This window comes from Pantherophis guttatus, chromosome 5 (assembly GCF_059756535.1).
Source record: "Pantherophis guttatus breed Tessera chromosome 5, ASM5975653v1, whole genome shotgun sequence".
Taxonomy (NCBI): Eukaryota; Metazoa; Chordata; class Lepidosauria; order Squamata; family Colubridae; genus Pantherophis; species Pantherophis guttatus.
Genome location: NC_142067.1, coordinates 73,406,003 through 73,417,444, shown reverse-complemented (window position 1 = coordinate 73,417,444; position 11,442 = coordinate 73,406,003). Strand labels below are relative to the sequence as shown.

The 11,442-nt window shown below is 47.3% G+C and overlaps 1 long non-coding RNA gene across 1 annotated transcript; it reads left to right on the top strand.

The window, feature by feature from the left end:
* The first annotated feature begins 628 nt into the window (after nt 1-628).
* On the top strand, nt 629-3,938 carry LOC117674921 (uncharacterized). The gene is made up of 2 exons (XR_004594041.3): nt 629-1,830; nt 3,582-3,938. It is a non-coding gene; the product is annotated as an uncharacterized LOC117674921 (long non-coding RNA).
* The last annotated feature ends 7,504 nt before the right edge of the window (nt 3,939-11,442 follow it).

The following is an 11,442-nucleotide window of genomic DNA, read 5'->3' as shown; positions in this document are numbered from 1 at the left end:
AACCTTGAAGCGCACCCGGAAGACCACCGGGAGCCAGTGCAGCATCCGCAGGAGAAGTGTTACATGGGAGTGCCATGTCGCTCCCATAACCACCTGCGCGGCCGCACTCTGCGCCAGTTGGAGCCTCCGGGTGCTCCTCAAGGGAAGCCCCATGTGGAGAGCGTTGCAATAGTCCAGGCGGGAAGTGACGAGGGCATGCGTGACCGTGAGTAAGGAGTCCCGATCCAGAAAGGGACGCAACTGGCAAATCAGGAGAACCTGATGAAAAATCTTCCCGGTCACGGCCGTCAAATACTCTTCTAAAGACAGCTGTGAATCCAGGAGGATGCCCAAGTTGCGAGCCCTCTCCGTGGGGGCCAACGATTCGCCCCAATAGTCAGTGATGGCACCAACTGACTATATCGGGACATCGGAAACCACAGCCACTCGGTCTTGGATGGGTTGAGCCTGAGCCTGTTTCTCCCCATCCAGATCCGCACAGCCTCCAGGCACCGGGACATCACTTCAAGGGCATCATTGGGGTGGTCCGGGGTGGAGATGTGCAGCTGAGTGTCGTCAGCGTACTGGTGGTACTTCACCCCGAAACCACGGATGATCTCGCCCAGTGGCTTTACATAAATGTTGAACAGAAGAGGCGAGAGGACCGACCCTTGTGGCACCCCACATATGAGGGGCCTCGGGGTCGACCTCTGCTCCCCTGCCAACACAGGCTGCAACTGGTCGGAGTTGTGAACAAGATCACAAATGAACGGGGCTTTATTTACTACAGACCTGGCATTGCACAACATCAGCCAAAGGCCCGGGCCCTGAGGGTCTGTGCAACCTGGGGAATGAGTGGAGCCTTGGGGGCCGGAGCGCGCCACCACTTGTAGACAGCCAACGCGCGCTCCCCTAACATGATATGGCCCCCTGCTCCCGCCGTATCTGCCCCTCCCACCCACAGTATTGATGTTCGAAACACTATCCGGATTATGCAGGGGCCATTCCTGCTTGTTGCAGGGGCCATTTTGGGTCTAGCACAGCTGCTTTTACACTGTGGGTGAGCCAGTTGTGTTGTGTTGTATTGTGTGTGTGTAAAATGTAAAAGTTGTTTTTTTGGGCTTTTTGTGGCTGTGTGAGGTTCCTGCTTGTTGCAGGGGCCATTTTGGGTCTAACACAGCTACTTTTATATTGTGGGTGAGCCAGTTGTGTTGTGTTGTGTTTTGTAGGTTAAAAAAGGGCAAAGAAGTGACAATGACTTGGCCACGCCCACTTGACCAACAAGCCATGCCCTCCCAGTCACCTTATCACCAAGCCCCGCCCACTAATTAAGCCCCGCCCACAGAACCGGTAGCAAAAAAATTTAGATTTCACCCCTGAAGTATATGTTTAAAGTACATGTAGAAATAATCATGTTTGTAACATTGAGGTTAAAGGACTGGAAAACTGCTTCTGTTGCTAGGACAGTATGGACAGATCTCAAAAGTCACATGGTTTGTGGTTTTAAGGTATAAAAGACAAAGGTGAATAAGGGAAGGTTGCCAATCAGCCTTAAGCTGTCCCTTTTGACAGCTTGTCTGATTGACCCTCATTGCAATGTGATTAATGTAAGTGCTTTATGTTTGTTATGCTTTAAATTCTAATAAACCTCTGAATTCTAAAGTGAGATATTTTGTGGTGTTCTGTCTGTTTAATTGTTATTAAGTGTAGCTATGCTCATAATCAGGTTTTTCCCCTGATGGTGCATTGGCTGGGAAGAACACGCTGAAAGGGGCCTCACGTCCTGAAGGAGCCCCTGACCATCTCTGCTTTTGGACTGCTGCTAATCAGCTGCTCCATTTTGGACCAGAGGTAAGAGGGAGCTCCCTCCTTGGGGACCTCTGCCAGGCATAAGATGTTGAGAGCTTGGGCCTGGCACTATCAGGGGCAAGTGGGATCCTTTTGGCCACTCAGGAAGGGTCACTCCCATGAAAAAGGAGTAGAGGGATGGAAGGGAGGGAGAAGGAGAGAGAGAAATGGGAAAAAAAGAAAGAGGGGAGGAAGGAAGGGAGGGAAAATAAGAGTAGGAGAGAGGGCTAGATAGGGAGAAAGAGAGGAGGAGAGGGAGGAAAGGAAGGGGAAGTAGAGAAGGAGTAGGAGAGGAAGGAAGAAAAAAGTAGGAAGGAAAGAAGGGAGGGAGATGGAAGAGATTGAGAAGAAAGATTGCTGTACAATAAAAAAGATGAAATGGAAGAAAGGCAATCCCGAACATGAGTAAATGCACTAAGATAAAGAATGAATTATTAAAAAATAAAAGAGAATAAATATGACTAAAAACAGAGAAGTTAGAATTTGAGGGTGAATAAAGATGTTGTTTATACAAATAAGCATAGAAATTTTAAGATATGATCAAAAAATGGAAAAAGAAGATTTCGGCAAAAACTGTAACTGAGTAAAATGTATTTGAATAAGATAAATTGTATAAGTTATGATATGGCCAATATTCTGTTGATAAAATATGCAGGTGAATGTGGGGGAAAAAAAAATCAATAAAACTTGATAAAAAAAAAAAGGAAGGGTCACTCCTTTCTGAGGATGTTGATGATGATGAAGTTGCAGTAGTAGTTGTCTCTCCCCGGAGGCAAAATGGTCGGGCAGTTTAATTCATACGTGGATTAGGATCTGCCTTTGGCAGAGGTAGAGGAAGCTGTCATAGCCAGAACCAGGGGTGGGTTCTACTTACCTTTGCTACCAGTTCGCAATGGGGCCTTCCCCTGCTCATTTACTGTTGGATGCCCTTGCTTTGTAATGGGGAACTCCCGGTCTATGATTATGTCTTTGATTTGGTGAAGACATCCTAGAAGCCACCATGGAACCTTTTCCAAACTTGTGGAACTTTCAGTGTAAAATTTGTAAACACAGAAGACTTAACTGTGTTTTAGTTTATTTGAAAGCCAGAATGCCAGAATTTCTGAAGGAGCCCCCCCCCGCCCCACAGCTGAATGGAGGGACACTCTAAAATCCACCTTGGGGAATGTGCAAAAAGTACTGAATAAAGCCAGGGAGTCACAAAAGAAACTTTTGTGGCAGATCGGAAAAGAGCCTCCCAGAAGGAGTTCAGAACTGGGGATAAAGTATACCTATCTACTAAATACTTGAAGCTGAAGCAACCATGTAAGAAAGTACATAGACCCTTCCCCATTGCTCATATTATAAACCCAGTTTTAGTGCAATTGTGGTTACCGGAGGTGCTCAGGCAGGTCCACCAGTTGTTCCACTGCAACTTATTAAAATCCTTCCATGGCCCTAAGTTAAGGCAAGTCAAAGGGGACCTCCACCTCCCATTGTAGTGGGGGTGAGGAACACAATGAAATCAAAAAGATATTAGACTATCTCTAAAATACTAGAGGTATTTTAAAGGGAGATTACAATATTTAGTGCAGTGAAAGGATATCCCTCAGCTGAAGCTGAGTGAGTGGGGACTCACAATGTTAGTGCAGAAAAGTTGGTAAGGTTGCATGCAAAATAACCTCAATAGTCAAGGAAATTGTTGAAGGCTAAGGATACCTAGGTAATGATGCTAAACTGTGTTTAATATTTTTTGATGTTTCCCTTTCCTCCAGGGCATCGGCATGTCAAGATTGAACCATGTTGCTCTTTTTGAATCATATCACTATTCAAATTGCCATTGAACTGGGGGGTGGGGGGTGGGAGTGTGGAATGGAATGTTGAGATTTTGCATATGAATCACGAGAGCTTGGAAACCATCAAGGTCACTACTGCAGGTGCCTGAGAAGGAGGTGGATTATTCCTTTAACAAAAGGATGTCTCATAATTGGACAATGTGAACACCCAGGGGTGGGGAGAAAGGGAAGTTATTGTTTAACTAAGCAAGACTTTGCGCAGGAAAACCAGAACTGATTTTGATTCTTCAGTACTGAAATGGTGTATCCAATAAAGTTTTACTTTTGAGAATTCATGATCCCGAGAGTCTTTACTTCTTTTGGGTCTGCTAGTTGGACAGTTGACACCTAATTTAATTGCCTCAGATTCCCTGAGTAATCCCACAATAATTTTTACAAACTAACAGGATGAGAATATCTGAAACCCAGTTTTTCTTTGGTTCTGTGCTTCCCTTGCCAAAGGCTAGCTGGAGTGGTAGAAAACATCTGGGAGATGCTTTAAGGAGAAGTGAGTGGCTGCAGCTTTCTGACAAATCCATGTTTTATGATGGGTAATTATCTGATGATGGAAAATCTATGAGATCCCTCCTCATCGATACCATTTAGTAAGCATGCTCACAACTTATTCTTACAAGTCCAGATGTGTCCATTGCTCTAAGGATATAACTGTTCACTAACAGAATAACAGAATTGGAAGAGACCTTGGAGGGCTTCTAGTTCAATCCCTTGCTCAAGAAAAAAACCCTATACCATTTCAGACAAATGGTTGTCCAATTTCTTCTTAAAAATCTCCAGTGTTGGAGCATCCACAAATTCCTCTCTATTAACTATGATCTACTTGATTAGCTGTTAATCTCCAGAATAGTAGTTAATATCACAACAAACACTAGCTACGTCAAGGTAACTCTGTTTGCATCCCTGGAGATACTTTTTCATCTTTTTCACCTCAGAGACTGTGTATTCATCGGCCATCGAAAGGAGGGAAAGAGCCTCGAGCCCTCCAAAGTCAAAAAGATTATAAATCTTGGATCTGAGACTCTTGGTTTCTAACCTTAATAATACATGTTTTCTTAAGTGGGATATTGGAGGCCAAGAATCTCTTTGATCATCATGGAACACATATTATACAAATACTGAGTTTGTGATAGTTGTTGTGGATAGCACAGACAGAGAAAGAATTTCCGTAACTAAAGAAGAATTGTATAAAATGTTAGCACATGAGGACTTGAGAAAAGCAGGCTTGCTCATCTTTGCTAACAAACAGGATGTTAAAAACTGCATGACGGTAGCTGAAATTTCTCAGTTCCTGAAACTAACATCTATTAAAGATTACCAGTGGCACATCCAGGCATGCTGTGCTCTTACTGGCAAAGGGAGCTGGAGACCCATGGATCACAGAAGGAAGGATGCCTGGGGGAAATCTAGTTCTGCTCCCAGGATACCAAAGGACTTCTTCTCCCATCCAGGAGCTGGAGACCCATGGATCTCAGAAGCCTTGGTAGTACAGTGGTCTAAGGCACCCTGTAATTAAGCTGGTTATTAAGACCAGCTGCCTGAAATTACTGCAGGTTCGAATCTCGTCAAGACTCAAGGTTGACTCAGCCTTCCATCCTTTCTAAGGTAGGTAAATTGAGGACCCAGTTGTGGGGGCAATAAGCTGACTTTGTATAAATATACAAAAGAATGAAGGCTATTGCTTAGCGCATTGTAAGCCGCCCTGAGTCTCCGGAGAAGGGCGGCATATAAATCAAATTTTTTAAAAAAGGAGCATTTTTTAGACTTTAGTCTTAGATGTGTTTTAATCCACTTAACACCTTTGGCTTAATACATTAATTTTATCTTGGGGAGGGTGTGTGTGTGTATGTGTGAGGGTATTGGGATGGATGGGATGGAAGGAATGGATTTGGAGAGGCTGAATTTGGGGAGAATGAGGGAGCCGGGGGCAAGGAATGGAACCCCCTCTGCTGAGTGTGCAAACAGAAGCAGATGGGGACTCAGATATGACCCTTGGCTCGGAATGAGTGGGGTGCTTTGCCTGCCGGGGAGGAGGGGGGCATTGAGGTGGGGGAGGGGATCTCTGGGGTGTTGGAGAGCTGGAGTATTGCGGTTATGACCAGGAGAGGTAGATATGGTGGGAGCCGAGGGGTAGGCCGCTCTCAGGGAACTAGGACTCGCTGTCTCAAAGCGATTACTTGTTCCGGCTCCTCTGGTCCTGGTTCACCAGGCTTGCCTCGTATATCTGGTGACTCGGGATGTCACCGAGTCATGACATCAGTGTCAGCTTCAGGCTGCTGCTGTTTAATGCCAGGTCTGTTGTTAACAAGCCCCCCCCTCGTTCGGGACTTAATCCTGGAGGAGGGGGATGACCTGGCATGCTTAACTGAGACCTGGCTGGGCCAGGAGGGGGGGTGTGCCCCTCTCAGAGATGTGCCCAGACAGTTTCTAGATATTGCATCAGCTGTGATTCCAGGGAAGGGGTGGAGGAGTGGCAGCCATTGTCCGGAAGAGTCTTTGCCCTCGCAGGATCCCTGCCCCTGAGATTGTTGGGTGTGAGTCTCTCCTTTTGAGGTTGGACTCAGAGGTTCAGTTGGGCTTGTTGCTGACGTACCTCCCTCCCAGCTGCATTACAACAGCCCTGCCTATGCTGCTAGAGGTGGTAGCTGGGCTGGAGGTGGAGTTCCCCAGGCTTATGGTACTGGGGTACTTCAATTTGCCATCACTTGGCGAATCCTCAGATGTGGCTCAGGAGTTCATGGCTTCCATGACAACCATGGACCTGACCATATAGTTCAGGGTCTGACTCATAGTGGGGGACACACACTTGACCTGGTGTGTCTCTCGGGGCAGTGGAGATATGATCTGGAATTAAGGGGTATTGATGCTTCTCCCTTGTCGTGATCAGATCATTTCCTGCTGAGGTTAGACTTCAGGACTCCTCATTGCAGGGAGGTGGAACCGATTAAGTGGTTCTGCCCCAGGCTATTAATGGACCCTGAAGGGTTCCAGAAGGAGCTTGGGGAGATACCTGACTCCCTTGTCCACAGTCCAGCTGAGTCCCTGACGGCTGCCTGGAATAGGGCGGCATCTGGGGCACTGGACTGGATTGCGCCTTTGCGACCTCTCCATGGCGGTGGATCCAGGAAAGCTCCCTGGTTTACTGAGGAGCTCCAGGAGATGAAGCGCCAGAAGAGACATCTAGAGCAACGCTGGAGGACCAGTAACTCAGAATCTGAACACTCTTAAGAGCCTTTATTAGGACTTATTTAATGGCAATACGGGCAGCAAAATGTTTGCATTTTTCCACACTTATTGCATCCGTGGATTTGTGCCCAGCCGCCCTATTCAAGGTGACTTGCTCCCTCTTTAATTAGGGGGAATGGAGGAGCCCTTGCAGGGTAGAGCTGAGGAGTTTGTGCAGTTTGTGTTGGATAAAGTCGCTCAGATTCGGATGGACCTGGACTCTGATTGGGCAATTCCAACTGAGATGATGGGGGCAGGTCTTAGTCCTATTGTGTGGGATGAGTTTAAGCCTGTGACTCCTGAGGAAGTGGACAAGGCTGTAGGAGCAATGAGTTCCTCCACTTGTTTGTTGGACCCATGCCCCTCCTGGCTGGCTTTGGCCAGCAGGGAGGTGACACGAGGCTGGCTCCAGACTTTAGTTAATGTGTCCTTGAGGGAAGGGGCCTTCCTGCAACCAATAAAGGAGGCGGTTGTAAGGCCCCTCCTCATGAGGCCTTCCCTGGATCCAGCAGAATTAAAGAACTTTCATCCAGTCTCCAACCTACCCTTTGTGGGAAAGGTTGTAGAGAAAGTGGTGGCACTTCAGCTCCTGCGGTCATTGGAGGAAATGGATTATCTAGACCCTTTTCAGTCTGGCTTCAGGCCTTGCTATAGCACAGAAACTGCTTTGGACATGCTGATGGATGATCTCTGGTGAGTCCGAGATGGGGGTCATTCCTCCATCTTGGTGCTACTTGACCTCTCAGCGCTTTCGATACCATTGACCATGGTATCCTTCTAGGACGACTAAGGGAGCTGGGAGTGTGAGGCACCGTGTTACGGTGGTTCTCCTCCTATCTCTCTGGTCAATCACAGTCGGTACTGGTAGGAGGACAGAGGTTGACCGCTAGGCCTTCGTTTGTGGGGTGCCTCAGGGCTCGGTCCTCTCTCCCCTCCTATTTAACATCTACATGAAGCTGCTGGGTGAGATCATCCAACGATCCGGGGTGAGATATCAGCAATACGCTGATGATACCCAGCTGTATATCTCTACCCCGCATCAATTCAGTGATGTGGTGGATGTGATGTGCCGGTGCCTGGAGGTTGTGAGGGTCTGGATGGGAGTCAACAGGCTCAGACTTAACCCAGACAAGACCAAGTGGCTGTGGGTATTGTCTCCTAAAGACTATGTTGATTGTCCATCCTTGGTTCTGGGAGGGGGGAGAAATTGTCCCCCTCAGAACGGGTTCGCAATTTGGGTGTCCTCCTAGACTCACAGCTAAGATTAGAGCAACATCTGTCAGCTGTGGCTAGGGGGACCTTTGCACAGGTTCGCCTGGTGCACCAATTGCGACCCTACTTGGATCGGGAGGCTCTCCTCACGGTCACTCATGCTCTTGTCACCTCATGGTTAGATTATTGCAACGCACTCTACATGGGGCTACCCTTGAAAAGTGTTCGGAGACTACAATTGATTCAGAACGCAGCCCACAGGCTGTCGTGGGTACACCTAGGTATACCCACATTACACCAAGTCTCCGCGAGCTGCACTGGCTCCCAATTGGTCTCCGGTCACAATTCAAGGTGGTTCAAGGTGGTTATTACCTTTAAAGCCCTACATGGCTCAGGGCCAGGGTATCTTCGAGACCGCCCTCTACCGCATAACTCCCAACAACCGGTAAGATCCCACAGAGTTGGTCTCCTCTGGGTCCTGTCAGCTAAACAATGCCGGCTGGCGGGCCCGTGGGGGAGGGCCTTCTCTGTGGCTGCCCCAGCTCTCTGGAACCAGTTACCTCCTGAGGTCTGGACCATCCCCATCCTATTGGCCTTCCAAAAAGCAGTGAAGACCTGGCTTTTCCGGCAGGCCTGGGGCTGTTGATCTCGCTCTTGTGATCCAGCGAGATCTGGCCATGAATGGTGTGAATGAGTTTTAATGTTTTTAATGTTTTTAATTTTTAAATGTTTTTTATAATGATTTTAAATGCATTGTGAGCACCCTGAGTCTTCGGAGAGGGGCAGCATACAAATTGAATTAATAAATAATAAATAAAATATTTGGCAGAAGACTTTGTTATGATCTGCAACCTCATCCATCCATTAATTTATTATATTTAAACAATGCAGTTAAAAAACAAACAGCTGTAGATGCAAGCATTTTGTATTGACTCATCAGTACCAAATTTACAATTAAAAAAAAAATCTTTTAATGACCCCGTAATCCCTTGCATAGGGGTGGAGTCGGGGCAACTGAATGGAGCTGAGTGTTTACTGGCTGGATGCCCTTCCTGTCACCAATGCAGAGTTCGCAGCTGATATTTACTCATTATGCCCAGAGAGAGAAATAGTTGCCACTACCTAGGATCGAACTCACAGCCTCCTGATTGTGAGGCAAGAGCTCTACCTCTAGGCCACTGCATCACTCTGTAGCAAACTGTCGGAGTTTGTTGCAAAAAACAAATCCAGAAGCACACACAGATAAACTGATGCAGCAGGATTCATTAACTTCTTTATATACACAATAATATATGAAGTAAGTTTACAATACCAACAGCAGATTCACAGTTTCATTTCAGCTCAGATCAGCAGACAAGTTCACACACACTGGTTTCAGTTTCTCTTTACAAACTCAGAAGCTGCAGGCTAAGACATGCCCAGCTCCAGCCTGTCTCAGCTCCCAATTCGCTGACTTAGTTGCTATGTCTATTAATTGGCTGACCTTGTTACCATGTCTTCCCAGTCATGAAAAATTAAACTAATTGAACTAAGTAGCCTGAGCAAGGTGATGGATAGGGACTGAGGATTACAAACTGGAGATGATGACTTACTCTCCCCCTCAACTGTCCCTCTCTCCTTTATCAGATCTAGGTCTATTACGACCACTCAGTGTTAACTTGCAATCTTAGATCGATCTGCAGCTTTATTTACCACCTATTTCCCAAGATTACCCTGATTATTTAACCCTAAGTACTTTGTCCTGTGGCTCTGCCTTACTTTTTTGATCTAATCCTCGGCCATCGCTGGTATCAGGACTGGAGGAGATACAGACATCGAGAGTCTTGGATTATGGGGAGATAGACTACCTTCTCTTTGTTTGTTTCAAGTGGTTTGGTCACTGTGAGAGGACAACCCTTTGAGACCTCTACCCCTACCTCCTTTGGATGGACTTACTACAACCACAAGACTTCCCATCGTCGTGAGAGGGCGATGATGTTCCGATGTATTGACATTTGTAACATACTGGTCTTCTTTTATCATCTATTTCCTCCCTTATTTTAAATTACCTGTCTTAACCATCTCTAACACTCTTAGAAGAAAATGATCCTTCATCTCCTTCAACTCGCTCCTATCTTTGATGTATTCAACTGCAGAGCTCCTTGCACTGCGAGATTCCCCCCTCTCGCATGTCTGGCCCTCTCAGTTATCGAGGGCCGCCCTTGAGGACGGGTTTTGGAACCCCGAGAGGTGGTTTGCAAAAAACCAATGGCTTTGGGGTTTTTTAGATAAATCTTTAAGTTTTATTTTAAGGAGTTCTGGGAGGGATTGTGGGAATGGATCTGGGGGATCCATAAATCCACTGAAAGGGGTAATGAGTCTGATGATCACGGTGGAGAGGATGGGGACAGAAATCTGACAAGGATACGGGGGGATGAAGCGATGGGCATTAGTATAGTAAGTCGGAGGGGCAGATATGACGGCTGCAGGGGGCCATATTATGTTTCGGGAGTGCGCACTCGATGTTTATGAGCGATTGCCCACTCTGACCCCCAAAGCACTGCTCGTTTCCCGGGTTGTTCAGAGTCTCAGACCCTGGGTCTACAGCTGATGTTATGTAATGCCAGGTCAGTGGTAAATAAAGCCCCCCTCATTCATGATCTTATTTCAGAGGGGGGTGCTGACCTGGCAGGGATTATGGAGACCTGGTTAGGCCAGGAGGGAGGAGTTCCCCTTGTGGAAATGTGCCTGCCAGATTTCTGTGCATTCCATCAGCCAAGGACTCAGGGAAGAGGTGGGGGAGTGGCAGCAATCATTAGAGAAGGTCTTGCCCGAGGGAGGCCACTGTTCCTCAGATAGCCGGATGTGAGTCCCTCCTTGTGAAGTGGGGTCAGGGGATTCAGATGGGCCTACTGATTGCGTACCTGGCTCCCTGCCATGTAACAGCGGTCCTGCCTGAGCTGCTCGACATTATAGCCGGGGTGGCGGTGGAAACCCCCAGACTTATTGTTGTGGGGGATTTTAACCTGCCATCCACTGGTGAGATGTCGGAGACGGCTCGGGAGTTCATGGCTTCCATGATGGCCATGGACCTGACCCAGGTAGTTAAAGGCCCCACCCACTTGGGGAATCACACTCTGGACTTGATTTTTGTCTCTGATCAGTGGCTGAATGATCTAAGAATAGGGGATATAGACATCAAGCCCTTGTCATGGTCTGATCATTCTCTCCTTCACATGGACTTTCAAGTCACTTCCACCCACCACAGGGAGACGGAACCAACCAAATGGTTCCGTCCCAGGCACCTGATGGACCCAGAAAGGTTCCTGATGGAGCTTGGGCCAATTCCTGAGATTCTGGCTCACGACTC